At 47.5% G+C, this 15052-nt stretch overlaps 1 protein-coding gene across 1 annotated transcript in view; it reads left to right on the top strand.

The window, feature by feature from the left end:
- Positions 1–974: 974 nt before the first annotated feature.
- The window catches only part of LOC119462321 (multidrug resistance-associated protein 1-like), a 110370-nt gene continuing 96292 nt past the window's right edge, over positions 975–15052 (top strand). Inside the window, exon 1 of the mRNA XM_049672930.1 lies at positions 975–1133. The gene's annotated coding sequence lies outside the window, so the exon portion shown is untranslated. The remainder of the gene's footprint in view (positions 1134–15052) is intronic.

The raw sequence follows: 15052 nt of genomic DNA, 5'->3' as shown, positions 1-15052 counted from the left end.
CGTTAGCATAGGCACATACACAGCGCTGCGTGGGAAACCGCGGAAATGCGCATATTGTTCTACAAGTCAACAAACAGAAAGCACGCGCTGCACATGCCATGCCGCGCATAGGCAGCTGCAAGCGACGCAGTTATAGGTGCTGGTAATTTAGCTAGTAACAAGCTTCCCTGTCATTCATAATTTTAGCCACAAAGCAGCTTGCTAGTCACGACACAAGTTGAAATGTTTTATCCGGTGAGTAGGCCTTCGCCTCTATTTTAATCCACAGTTATAACGCTCAAATGAAACTAATTTCTCTTTGCTTCGTGCCCAGGTAAAGCTCCGCCGATATAATTTTTATTTCATATCCTACCGTGGCGAAGCAAAGTGAGACCAAAAAAAAACGACCAGGCTATTTCATATATGACCGAAGAACAGGGCGTTGTTGCATTTCCACGGTGTTGCATTTCATACTTCATAGTGGCTGCTCGTATAAAACAGCCCCTTTTAAGGATGACACCGTGAGAGTGAAGTGATGGCGATAGCATGGTCTCATATTCAAGGCACGAGGCATTTTGCATAAGCTTTCACGTCTAAAAACACTGTTTTGATCTCTTGAGTTTTTGGTGATCTATGCTGCCGCCGGCACTTCTATAGATTCATTTCTCCGCGTTATATGAAAAAAGACGTTATATTTTCGTAACTTTTTCACCAAAGCGGCTTCCTTCAACATTGACCTCAGCACTCGGCAATACTTCTGACACCACTGCACCTGCAGCCATTATACACAACAGGTGTTGTACGTCGTACGTGGCATATCGTGTCAGGTGGGCTCTTTTTCTGAGTGACAGCTAAGAATTCCACCCACGATATCAGATACCTTGACACATTTTGACAGTAGGGCCTCCTAAGTTATTGCTAGAGTTGCACAAACATTCACTGCCACATTCTTTGTTGTGTCTGTAACACACAATGGCATTTTACGGTCGCACGGCAACTCCACGGACTAGATGTGCTCTTTAAATACGTAGAAATTGTCCTGTTTTGTGCCAGTGCATTTTTCAAGAGGCCTTCTAATCCGTTCACCCGTGACACAGAATATTGTCGATGCTATTATTGAACAGCTGGCTACAGTGCGTTCAGGACGTGCAAAAGTAAGTGGTCCATATCCTCCGAACTAGAGTGAACCCGACCTGTGGTGAACGCATAGGGTTTTCTGTGTGGTTTGTTATCTTCGGGTGAGAATTGTAATTTCTCAACTAGGTTAACAATGGGAAACTTGACATATTGAGAGGCTAAAAGCAGAATTGAAAAGAGGGCACCACAGCTTGTCTCCTATATATATATATATATATATATATATATATATATATATATATATATATATATATATATATATATATATAGTCTGGCGCAGTGGACTATTTGACTAGTTATTACTGCAGAGGATGTAACTGTTCTGGCTAGAATGATGGAGCAGGTCACATCCGTCACTTGACGAAGCACGTGGTATGGGCCATTGCATCACGGGAATAGTTTCTCACAAAGGGTAGCTTTACGAGATGGTGACAGAGCAACGTGAGGGAGCAGGGCGAAAAGTACACATCACGGTTACGGGGGTCCTAGCGGTGAATCTGGTTACCTTGAGATGCTGTATAGACAAGCACGTGCGCATTACCGAATGTGAGAACAGCGGCAATATCGTTACTGGCACATCCGCTGATTGAAGTCGTACTAGACGGAAGCGAGACGCCTCTCGGTAGCGTGGGTTCTTGGCCATGAAATAATATATAATGTGAAACAGCCAGCAGTACCAAAACGGGAACAGTTGTAAGCGTAACTCAGGTAAGGTAGCGCGAGGTTCCAATTGCGGAGGTTCACCGAAACGTATTTATTTATTTATTTATTTATTTATTTATTTATTTATTTATTTATTTATTTATTTATTTATTTATTTATTTATTTATTTATTTACAGATAGTGCCAGCCCTTACATAGGGCTTTAGCAGGATTGGAATACAAACATTAAGAAAACAAATAATTTGTAAATAGAAAATTAACGCAAAAAGGTACAATAAAATACAATAATATAACACCAAGAGATATATAAGCAGATAACAGCATTAACCGCAGAAGATCACATAGACACAAAGTAAGGTACATTACTTATAAACAAGGATATCTCCCATGTGTCTTGTGAAGAAATCAATTGCTGAGGATAAAACAGCTTCTTAGGACAGGGAGTTCCAAACAATCGGTATGAATAACAGGAGAACGAATGAACATTGAATGACCGTGTGTCGAGTTGTGTCACCGGAAAGAATTCCAAAAAAGTCTGTATACCTAATTTGAACATAAAGATGAATTATTAGGTAAAGATATTTAACTCTTTCATATTTAGTTCTAGCATGTAATGTGGGTAGTTCTGCCTACACGCTAAGTTGAGAAGTGGAGTCCGTCCACCGACATTTATTGAATATGAATATGACTGCCAGACGCTGTACATTTTTTTTATTTTTGATAAATTTATAGCAGTGAAAGGGTCCCAGACAACCGTTGCATATTCAATTATAGGTCTAATTAGTATTTTATATGCTAGATGTGTCGTTTCCTCAGTTATGAATGGTAAATTAGGCCTTAGACACCAAAGCGACGTGTTGGTCTTGGCACACACAATCTATATGGTGGTTCCAGCGAAGATCACTTGTGAAAATCATGCCAAGGTACTTATGCTGCTCAACTCTTTTAAGTTCATGATTATTGATAAATTAATTGTAGTTTAACTCATTTAACTTTCTAGAGTCTATTATAACTAGAGTTTTAGCGGGTATAGCGCCATTTGCAATTCATCACACAATTTTTTTATCTTCTGTAAATTTGCGTGTAATCTATCCTGGTCACCTCCTATTTCAATTTTATTGTATATAATGCAGTCATCTGCAAAGAGCCTGATGGAAACGTCTCTTTCAATCGGGAGGTCATTTATAAATAAGAGGAATAAAAGGGGGCCCAAAAAATTGCCTTTGGGTACTCCTGGCCGACTTAACAGATGAAATCTGAGACCTTGTACCACTAATGTCGACATATTGCTCGCGAGAAAGAAAACAGGCTGAGAACCTTTGTGTAATAACAGCTTTTTGAACATAACATCAATTTTTCTTAGTTTACGGGGAAACAACTTTATCAAATGCCTTCACGAAGTCCGTGGATATCATATCTATCTGTTACCGAGAGTTAATAGTTTCTGAAAGATCGTGGACTAATTAGATGAGCTGATCGAGGTGTTACGGATAGGCCTTGACGAAAGTCATGTTGGCGGATAGATAATAAGTTATATTCATTATTATAATTTAAGTTGTTAGTTGTTTCGAGATATAATGTTCAAGCGCCTTTGAACAGGCAATAGTCATTTATACAAGGCGATAATTTGCTAAATTGTCAGCACTGCCGCTTTTGAGGATAGAAATCACTTTAGCTTGCTTCCACACCTCTGGTAAAAAACCGCTATGAAGTGAACACCAAAAGATCAATACAAGATATTTAGAATTCCATTCGGCGTATCAATAAAGAAACTCGTTAGGGCTGCCATTGGATCCGAGATACCATCGTTGGTCTCATAGTCGATTAGGAAAGGCAACAGGTGATTAGACACGAAAACAAGGTCAAGGATAAACGAAGAACGCGCACTGATTATAGTATAGTCGGTCACCACCTGGATTAAACCGGAACAAAAAAAGGTCTAGAAGCTCATTGCAATTCGAAATTTCTGTTCCTCCAGGAGAGTATACATTACAGTTTATTCCAGGTAGGTTGAAATCCCCCAAGAGTATAACATTATCACCTTGTTGCATATTGCACTTCATAAAATGCCGGAGACGAGAAAGAACATGGACTGGTGGATTTGGTGGCCTATATATACCACCTGTGTGGACGGCACGATTCTTAAAAATTGTCTTAATCCAAACCGCCTCCATATCAACAGGGACAGGAAGTATAGTAAAGTCAAAATTTAGAGGACGCTTAAGCTTCGCTTTTAAGAGTGGAACGGGATAGCATTCAAAGATCCCTGACTGCCACTCATGGTTCCCGACGACTGCAGCTTATACAACCGTAATGGTTACTGGCAAACACTGGCGGCGAACGCTATGCACGTGGGCGAGCTTTCTGGTTGAAACGCGGTGTCTTGCATGGGCCGATCCCGGAGATAGTGCACTACCGCACCAAAGGAATTGCATCCTCTTCAGGTTTCCGTATTTGTTTCGCACTTTTAATATTTCAGTCTGACAAAATATAACATAAAAGGCACGCGCTGTGGGTGTTTTGTTTCATTACATTTGTTTGTGGATTGTCATTCTCGAAATGCTGAGGAATAGCTTTGCCAAGAATGCAAGACAAGGTATGAGCAACATTAATGATAGAATAGTGGGCATACCTAAACGTGGTTGGGGGTGATTTTCTCGGCCGCGGGCGCCAATGCCGACGTCGACGCCGACGCAGAATTTTCTGCGACATGGAGACCTAAACGCTATCGCGTTAATGTTGTTACGCGAAGGATGAGCCAGTAAGACGAGCAACTATTTGCAGAATATACTGGTATTTCCAACCGCGGTTGCAGCACTGACTGGTGTTACGATCGACGTGTGACACCCCGTGCGGAGAGGATTATCCGAGGATCATGCCTAAACCAACGGAGGATGAATCCCTGATTTGCTATGGTTGTCTCGAGTGGTCCCCAATCTGGCGGGCGCCTCGCAGTGATTACTGGTCCCTTTGTGTGCGTGCGCCCAGGAGGCTAGGAACTCCGCCTTCCCCGAACTGTGCACAATAGGAGCCTCGAGTCGCAGTGATTACTGGCCCCTTTTTGTGCGTGCGCCCAGGAGGCGAGGAAGTCCACCTTCCACGAACTGTGCACCACAGGAGCCTCGAGTCGCCGCTAGCGGAGGCAAGCCCGTGAAACGTCGCCTAGGAAAGAGGGAGCAGCCGCCAAACCCCCGACTGGACTCAGTACCTGTGACGTGAGCGAAATCCCGCCTACGATTTTAGCGTGCCTATTTAAGCGGCCCCGCCAAATATTTCCTCGTTATTCTCTTCTTTTCTATCCTTCATCAACCATGAAATAAACCGTGCAAGTTTCGCACTAGCAATCGTCTTGCCCCTGCCTGGTCGCCATGGTCTACCGGACGCCTGCAGCCTGCCGAAAACGCCACGCTACCCAGTAGTAACGCCGGTCGAGCTTGAAGTAACCGCCGTGGTTGCTCAGTGGCTATGGTGTTGGGCTGCTGAGCACGAGGTCGCGGGATTGAATCCCGGCCACGGCGGCTGCATTTCGATGGGGGCGAAATGCGAAAACACCCGTGTACTTAGATTTAGGTGCACGTTAAAGAACCCCAGGTGGTCCAAATTTCCGGAGTCCCCCATTACGGCGTGCCTCATATTCAGAACTGGTTTTGGCACGTAAAACCCTATAATTAAATTTTTTTTGAGGTAACCGGCGTCGCAACACCGGTTAGATTCACCGCACGAGCTCAGCTCGTTCTTCTTCCTCTTTTCTCGAATAATGGCGCCCGTGCGCCTCGTTCAAACAATCAAATACCACACGCGTGTAGCAAAATCCCCCAGCGGCAAAAGCGACGTCCCGGAGCGTCTAAATGTCATCACTAGGAGGGTGATACTGCTTCAGTCGTGTAACGTGCACGATATCACTGGACTGGGAAGCAGATGGAGAGTCAGGGGCTATCTCGTAAGTGACGGGTGTCACGGCACAAAGCACTCGGTGTGGGCCTGTGTAACGAGAAAGCAGTTTTTCTGACAGGCCGACCTGACGCGACGGAGACCATAGAACCACCAAAGAACCAGGCTGGAAGTGCACGTCTCAGTGTCGCCGGTCGTACAAACGCCTTTCACTCTCTTGGGAGTTCGGAAGGCGGTCACGGGCAATTTCCCTTGCGTGGGCAGCGCGGGCGATGGCGTCAAGTGCAAATTCACTGGTGGGTGCCGCGTGAACAGGGAGGGTTGTGTCGAGGGGCAGTGCTGGTTCTCGGCCGAACAGAATAAAAAATGGGGAATAGCTGCCTGTGTCGTGGCGCGAGGAATTATACGCAAATGTGACAAACGGTAGAGCGAGGTACCAGTCTGTGTGGTCTGAAGAGACATACTTCGCGAGCATTTCTGTGAGAATGCGATTGAGACGCTTCCTGAGGCCATTTGTTTGCGCATGGTATGACGTGGATAGCTTGTGCCTCGTGGCACAGGACTGCAGGATGTCCGCAATAACTTTTGACAGGAATGTTCGGCCACGGTCTTTGAGAAGTTGTCGCGGAGCTCCATGTAATAAAATCAAGTCGTGTAGAAGAAAATCGGCGAGTCTGTGGCGCAGCTTGTAAGGAGCGCTCGGGTGATGGCGTAGCCCGTGGCGTAATCTGTGGCCACAGCGATCCACCTATTCCCAGAGGTAGAAAGAGGAAAAAAATTACACCATCTTCCCGTAGGGGAACCCTGAGTAGTATGCAAAGCAGCCATGGGGTCGACCACGGCGCTGACACTGGCGTTTGACGCTGGAGCTGTCCGTGGCACTCATTGCGGCGCTGCGTAGGTAAGATTTCCGACGCTGCTCGACGAGTAATGGCTGATCTCGTCGAAAATCTCTGAGCCGCCCCCAGAGGCACCGGCAAAAGTCACCAACGCCACGCACGTTCGGTGCGAACGCGGATAAAACGCCGACGGTGTCGAGAACAGTTCTGCGCGTTGTGGCGCCCCCGAGCGGAGTATGCAGCGCCTACGGTCGCGCCTCTAACCTAAGCTGCTTCGCATATCGCGCGCGGAGCCGCAGGCGTTGCCATTCGTTGCGCAATCCAGAGAGGAGAGGAGCGTCGGAGAGGAGAGGAGGAATGCCGAGAGGAGAGATGAGGCAAGGAGAGGAGGGGGACGAGGATGCGCAGTGCGGGTGTGGACGCGAGAGGAGGGGAGGAGGATGCGCATGCGCAGTGCGGGTGTGGACACCGCACGGCGGAGGGAGGGAGGGAGTGACTTAGCCCCGACCATAAGCTGCTTCGCATCTAAAAGACCAAGTCTAAACCAACCTGAATGAATGACTCCGCTGGAATGTCGAGTGGTTGAAGGAACCCAGCAGGGAGCATCGATGGTGTCCTACGTCGCTGGCATTTCTCACACGCAGCTACGTATCTTCGAACGGAGCGAGCAAGCCCTGGCCAAAGAAGCGTCGGCGGATCCGGTCGTAGGTACGTGACACACCGAGGTGACAGGCAGTGGGGAGATCGTGAAGTTCGTGGAGAACAGCCGAGCGAAGGTGTTTAAGGATCACAAGGAGTAATGCTGGGCATTCGGGGTGAACGTTGTGGCGGTAGATTACGCCATCTTGAAGTGTGAATAAGCGAAGGGAACTGTCGGCAAGTGGAGATTCCAGGCGGTCAATGATGATACGCAAGCACGGGTCACGGCGCTGCTTGTCGGTGACATGAGCAATCGAAAAACAGAGAGGACGCAGGCGTCGGTGTCAGTATCAGACGTAGAGGTCGGGCCTTCGACTGGGTAGCGAGAGAGGCAATCTGCATACTGGTGTTGGCGTCCCGACTTCTACGGCCCTGTGTAGAGATATTCTTGTAGTCGGAGGGCCCAACGACCGCGCCGGCCAATAGGATACTTGAGCGACGAAAGCCAACAGAGCGCATGATGGTCAGTGATTACTGAGAAGGGCTTGCCATATAATTATGGGCGAAACTTTGAAACAGACCAGACCAGAACAAGACATTCGCGCTCGGTAATCGAATAGTTGCGCTCTGCAGTTGTCAGGAGCCGGCTAGCGAAGGCTATAACACGGTCGTGTCCGTGTTGGCGTTGCGCTAAGACGGCGCCGATCCCATTACCACTGACATCAGTGCGCACCACTGTGGGTGCGTACGGGTCAAAGTGGGCCAAGGTCGGTGGATTGCTGAGAATCGCGATAACGCGTGAAAATGCGGCAGCCTGAGGGGAACCCGACGTAAAAGGCACGTCTTTCTTCAGAAGTTCAGTCGGTCGAGCGATTGCTGCGAAATATTTCACGAACTGTCTTGAAATATGAACAGAGCCCCACAAAACCCCGGACGTCTTTGACAGACTGAGGTACAGGAAAATCCGTTAGTGCTCGAACCCTCTTCGGGTCGGGTTGTACTCCGGCAGCATCGACGAGATGGCCTAGCACTGTTCTGTCGGCGCCCGAAGTGGCACTTGGATGAGTTTAATTGGAGCCCAGCCTTGCGGAAGACGTCGAGGATAGCTGCGACGCGCTCAAGGAGCGTCTCAAATGTGCGTCTCAAATGAGCGGCTCAAGCGTCACTTTGTTACCTAGATACCGTCGAGGTAACAAAGGCAAGTGCACCATTTGAAACCTTGAAGCAGAGAGTCCATCATCCGTTCGAACGTGGCGGGGGCATTGCATAAACCAAACGGCATAACCTTAAATTGGTAGAGGCCATCTGGAGTGATGAAAGCTGTCTTTTCTTGGTCTTGCTCATCGACGGAAATCTGCCAATAACCAGATCGAAGGTCGATGAACGAAAGGTATTTGGCACCGTGAAGACAATGAAGAGCGTCGTCGATTCGTAGTAAAGGGTAAACGTCCTTCTGTAATTATTCGATTTAGGTGGCGGTAATCAACGCAGAAACGCCACGTGCCATCTTTCTTTTTGACGAGCACGACCGGCGACGCCCAAGGACTCGACCAGGGCTCAACAATGCCTTTGTCGAGCATCTTGTTTACTTCCGGCTGAATAACTTGCCGCTCTGCCATGGACACGCGATACGGTCGGCGGTGAATGGGAACAGCACCACCAGTGTTTATCCGCTGTTTAACAAGGCACGTCTGACCAAGTGGTCGATTGTCAGTGTAAAATATATCGTGGTAGGAAATCAAAAGGCGATGTAGGGTGGCTGCTTGGTCACGGAGCGAGGTCCGGAGTGACCATGGGACGTAATGGCCGATCTGTCGAGGTTCAAGGCATCCTGCGTGTAATCAGGAGGATCTGGAGACGCGTCGGCTGCAAAAGCAATGACGTTGTCGTCTGTCACTGACCGGAGCGTGGCCACCGCTATCCCTTCAGGTAACATTGCTTCGTCAAGCCAAAATTGACAACGGGGAGGGACACATCCGATTAGCGGCAAGGGTAACGACGGAGTGTGGCACAGAGATGTCGCGCGCCAGGAGGACACCACGAATAGGTGCGACGACATAGTCGTCATCAGGCACGGTTGCCGCTGAGGCCAATTCGACGAAGGTTAAGGCTTTTGGAGGTAAACGAACAAAAGCTCTAGTGCACAGGCTGTTCGGTTGTTCGCGGCGAACATCTGAAAGAACAGGAAGCTCGAAGCACAGCGTACCGGTTGAACAGTCGATGAGGGCAGAATGCGTCGTCAGAAAGTCGAGCCCGAAGATTAGGTCATGAGGGCAACTGGTCAGCACGGTGAACAGGACTGGAACTTGGCGGCCTAGAATTTTAATGCGAGCAGTGCACATACCCCTGACGGCAACAGTGGCGCCATTGGCGACGCATACGGCTCGAGTGCCGGCAGGCATAAGAACTTTTTTGAGGCGACGACATATAGGTTAGCGCTCATTATGGACACTTGGGCTCCAGTATCAATGAATGCCGTCAACGGGACAACATCTACGTCTACTTCAATTAGATTCGAGTTCGTGAGGAGCGTCAACGGAGGATTTGGACAGGACGAACGTGATGCAGCACTACCTCCAAGAGCTTTCCGTCCGGTGGTTTGGCGAGGAAAAGCGGCGAGGTTGGGGTGACGGGGAGCGACGGCGTTGAGGCGACGGCGATCGCCCGGAGGAGCTGCTGTCAGGAGCATCAGCAGTAGGGTACAGACGGCGAGGTCAGTAACGGCGAGCGTCAGTGTATGGGCGAGTAGCAGGGAATGAGCTCCAGTATGGCGGCATCCAGGTGGTGCGGCAGTGGCGGGATACATGACCAACTCCGTGGCAACGGAAGCAGATCGCTTTGTCGTCTGGGGTGCGCCATTCAGCAGGATTGCGTGTCCTGGGAGCGAGATACTGGTCATTGCAGGTTGTGGACATGGGAATGGGTGCCGAATCAGGTCGGGAGACAGAGCAGGCGGTAGGGATGCCAAGGTTTGCAATTTCTTGCCGCACAACTGCTTGAATAACGGAAATAGTGGGTGCCGCTTGGTCAAAGGTACCGTCTAGGGGCCGCCGATGGAGGGGGGCCGGACTCACCGCTTGAATCTCACGGCAAACGATACGCGTGACGGTCTCTTGAAATGGACCTGTGACGGTAAGAGCGGAGCAAGAGGACGTCGCAGGGGTGTTCCGGAGCAGGGAAAACTGTGGGACGACGTGGCGGCTTTTGGCTACCTCGAAGCGGCGGCATTTTTTGGCGATAGCGTCGACAGTAGAAACGTCATTATAGACGATCAAATTGTAGGTGTCATCCACGATGCCTTTTACGATATGGCCCACCTTGTCAACCTCGGTCATGTGTTCGTCGACTTTCCGGCAAAGCTGCGAGCACTTCCTGTATGTAGGAGACAGACGATTCGGTCGACAACTGTACACGGGTAGCAAGCTCTTTTCGCGCCGCGTGTTGGTGACCTGACGGGTTGCCAAATAGGTCGCGAAGCCTCTCTTTGAAAATGTCCCAGCTGGAGAGCTCGACCTCATGGGTGCGAAAGCAGACATGCGGTGTCCCAGACACGCGGTGTCTAGATAAAAGATCACATTATCAAGCATGATGGTAGGGCCCCAGTGGTGGCTTCGGCTAACCCGCTCAGACATGCTGAGCCAGTCGTCGACTTCAACGCCATTTTGGGCGGAGAATGTCCCAGCATCACAGAGACTACGAACCGTAACGTGCGTTGTGGTTGGCGCCGCAGGTGTAGGTGGCGACGGGGTGGTTCCATCAGAAGCCATGGCTGAGAAGACAACGGTGCGGCCACTTCGGAGCTCCGTGGCGAGGACGGTGAACGTTCCGCCTCCACCACAATGTTACGTGAAGGACGAGTCAGTAAGACGAGCAACTATTTACAGGTTATATTTCCAACAGCGGTTGCAGCGCTGACCGGTTAGATTCACCGCACAAGCCCAGCTCGTTCTTCTTCCTCTTTTCTTGAGTGATGGCGCCCCCGCGCCTCGCTCAAACAATGATATGCCACGCGCGTGTAGCAATATTATTGCGAATCATTAACGCACCCCCCCCCCCACCTCTACCATCCCGGTCATTCCTAACCGCTACGTAAGAGTTGTGAATTACCTCGCTATCTAATACATCTTATGAAGCCATGTCTCAGTAATCATAATAATATCCGGATCATGCTCTAAGACCATAGGTTCGATATCCTCGAACTTATTTAGTATACTTCTGCATTCACATTCAACATCTTGAAGCAATTGCTTTACAAAATTTAAGCGGGGTCATCCTGATGGCGTGCTTGACACTCATAGCGCTCTTCCATGATATCATTCCACGCATAAAGGACATTATTGACTTTCATTTTGTCATATACAAGTTTAACCTTTGCTCCATTTGACATTTCCTCCTATGTAGAAGCCCATAGACTTTTCCGTATGTGAACAATCCTTTTCAAATAATCCTCACTGGTGATTATATTCGATCCCTTGAGCATAGAGCAATGACGCCTAGATTTGTCTCTGAAATCAGTCACCCTCAGGAAGGTGGGTCGGTCTCTACATTCAATCTTTTTACGTTGTCGATGGATTCTCTCAATTGCATTTATTTTTAACATCAAAATGCCGCTAAACACATCACCGTTTACATTTTTTAACAAAATGTCATCAGTTTGCAGTCCGTCTTCTCTAATTCCTTGTATGATCAAGTTATTTCGCCTGGACCTGTTTTCAAGTTCATCAACCTTTCGGTTGAGACCATCTCAATTCCGGTCATGTTCATGCAGACAGACCTCAACTTTAGGTAGTCGGCTATTAACAGTATCGAATTCCTTCAAACTTTCTTCTATGGAAGAAAGCCTCGTATTCATTTGAACCAACCTTGCTTCAGCAGAGGCCTGTTGTTCCTGAATTTCAGTAAATTTACCCAAGATCACTTTCTGCGTTTCATGGAGTTCCTTGATCATTTCCACGTTAGTAGGGCCAGGATATTTTTATACATCCCCTGATAACGACGACAACAACCCAGCCAAAGAGAAACTTTAGCCTATACACCTCACAATAGTATGTGGACACGGCAGCACGACCACACAAAGGTAATCGCTACGAAAAACATATTTCTTATCACTAATCTGCATGTACAAAGGTACGTGAGCCAACATTGTCGCGGCTGCACCGCCGAGTCCACTGAAGTGCGTCGCTGTCGCAGCTTCTCTTAAGCCAAAGAATCCGTCATGCCGATATCTTCTTAGTGGCGGCAGAGTGCCCGAGGTAGGTGCGCGGTAGACCCTGTCAACGCGCAGTTTCAACCATGGCTTGCCAGAAACGGCGCTTGCGTTGTGAAGACAGCCTTGGTCGACGATGTACGTAGGGGAGATCAGCGGCGCTTTCGCGGAACGGTGCACTCCATCCACCCGTTCCACAGATCCGCCACCGATGAAGCAGCACCCGAGCACAATCTGCATGCACAAATGTACGTGAGCCAACATTGTCACGGCCGTGCCGCCGAGTGCACTCTTAAGGGGGGAAGTGGGTTGTAGAAAAAAATTATTCTTTGAGATATGGTGCTGAATGGTTGTAATTATATGTAACGATGTGTGCTTATATTGAATATGCAGTTCATTTTTGTTTATCTCCTTTGGTTCTAATTTTCTGTGAGCTTCATTTAAATAATTTTGCTAAGCTTTGCAAAATATGTGTTGTTCTGATTTTGCTAAACAGGGTATCAATGGCTTCTGCATGGTTCAAGCAATGCGGTAAGACCAACCTTATTGTTCTGCCTTACCTAGAACACAAGTTGCGAGACTTCGAATTTAAGCACCAGAAAAACACTGTTTCGTGTTTAAACTTAGAAACCTCGCAACTCACGTTCTTGGTAGGGCAGAGCAATAAGGTTGGTCTTACGGCGTTCCTTGAACCATGCAGAAGCCATTGGTCCTCTATTTAGCGAAATCTAAGCATAATATATTTTGAAATCTTTGCAGGAGATATTTAAAAGACACTTGCATAAAATTAGAACCATGGTAGAGAAAGAAAAATGGACGTCGTATTTCAAATAAGCACATTAAATTCCATATATATAGAAGTTAACAGCACCATAGCTCAACGAACAATCGTTTAAAAAATTTTTTCAAAGACCCACATCTCCCCTTAAGAATGTCTTAAGAATTCAGTTCAAACGCTCGGTGACCAACGTTAGTTTATGGATGGTAGGAAGTGGTAAGTTTCATCTGAATAGAGAGCAGACGCACTTGATGTCATCAGCGTCTAGGAACAAGTTCTCCATCTCTAGGGCCGTAGTTTGGAAGAGCGCATTAAATGGATTGGTGGGTCCCGTATCTATTAACCCACTTGGTGCCCAATGTAGATACCGGAAAAGGGCCGAGGAGGTCTAAGCCAATGCGATGTAAAAGCTCGGCCAAGATTCGAGTGGTTCAGGGTCCCCAGCGAGATGCAAAGAACGTATGAACCTTCGGTCAAAGAACGCCCGTACAGAAAAGGCTGAAATGGCAATGAAACACGATACAGCAGACCCATAGCAACAGCCATGAGATCCTACAAAACATCAGCAACATTTGAAATCAAGTGTACAGAACAAAAAGAAAAGAACACAGGACGTCAAAAAAAAACTCACAGGATGGTTAAGAGTGCGTAACGCGAATATTTAAGCGTTACCTATGCTGGGGTCTATAGGCGTATTCGCACCCGATCTCGCGCTCGCCGACTCACTTGGTGGTCTGAAGTTCCTGTTTCTTTCTTGGCATTTCAAAGGGGTACACACTCTTTAGTTTTTTTTTTTTCTCTCTCACATTGCCACTACATTACAGTTGGTAGGGAGCGTGTGTTTACTTCCCTCTAACTCCACACCTACTTTCTTCCCCGCTCTTCAGTTATATGGACTGTATTTAGGTCATGAGTATTAAAACATTTACTCTGATGGCCTAAAAATGTTTAATGTGTCTATGGCGCAATTCAAAGCTATGCGCAAATAATACTGCGTTACTGTGGTTAAAGGTTAATAACGAGGAAAAAATACCTTCGCTGTAACGATAATTCAACAGCCACAAGCGTACGATGATTCAGAGCACTTGTACCCTTGTATATCCAGGGCATGTCTTGTAACCTCGGGTACAGGCGAATGAACCACTCGCTGTATCTGTGCCACAGGTGTTCGTGAACTTGCCGATTTCCTGCTATTATATTCTTATTTTCATTCAGGCGGGAAATTAATGTCGCTGACACGTCCCGGAAGCTGTTTTTACATTGTAGTATGAATCGCATTTCGCGATAATAATTCCTCAAAAGCTTTGCGCGTTTTAGGGGCGAAGCTCCTTAGGGTCGAGCCTTGTCCCCCGTCGAGCCGCTGTAGCCACGTTAGTACGGGCGTTCATTCCCGACCTGTGCTCTCTTTCTCTCTCCTCCGTAGCTCTGGTTTACCCGCATCATCTCCCGGTGCTTCGCCCACTGATCATCATTCACGTCGTGGATATGCGGTGATTTTTTTCAACATGATGTCGCTTATGATGTCGCATGATGTCGCTTTAGGCTTATAGGTAGCCTAAAGTTCCTGATAATTCTGAGCTCTTTCTCACATCAATAGCAATAGATATTAATGGTTGAACAGCTACGCACAAAGCCTTTTGCGCAAGGGCAATCTATTCTGGTAGCTTTACATCTATATATTTGTGAATTCTTTCCTGAAAACAGTACACTAATGTCGAAATGCTGCGAGGCTTGTGGATGTGTTAACATTGCAATCAGTAATGTGCAAGACATTAAGGTTAGTATTTATTATGAGTTACGACATAAATATTTCCATCCATCTCATCGTGCCCTTTCGCATTGTATTTTGTCTAGGAGTAAGTAGACTTAATAACTTGTTACAAGCGAATGATCCTTGGCACCTTTATATCTATCTGCCCA

Source organism: Dermacentor silvarum, chromosome 8 (assembly GCF_013339745.2).
Source record: "Dermacentor silvarum isolate Dsil-2018 chromosome 8, BIME_Dsil_1.4, whole genome shotgun sequence".
NCBI lineage: Eukaryota > Metazoa > Arthropoda > Arachnida > Ixodida > Ixodidae > Dermacentor > Dermacentor silvarum.
This window is presented reverse-complemented; position numbering and strand designations above follow the sequence as displayed.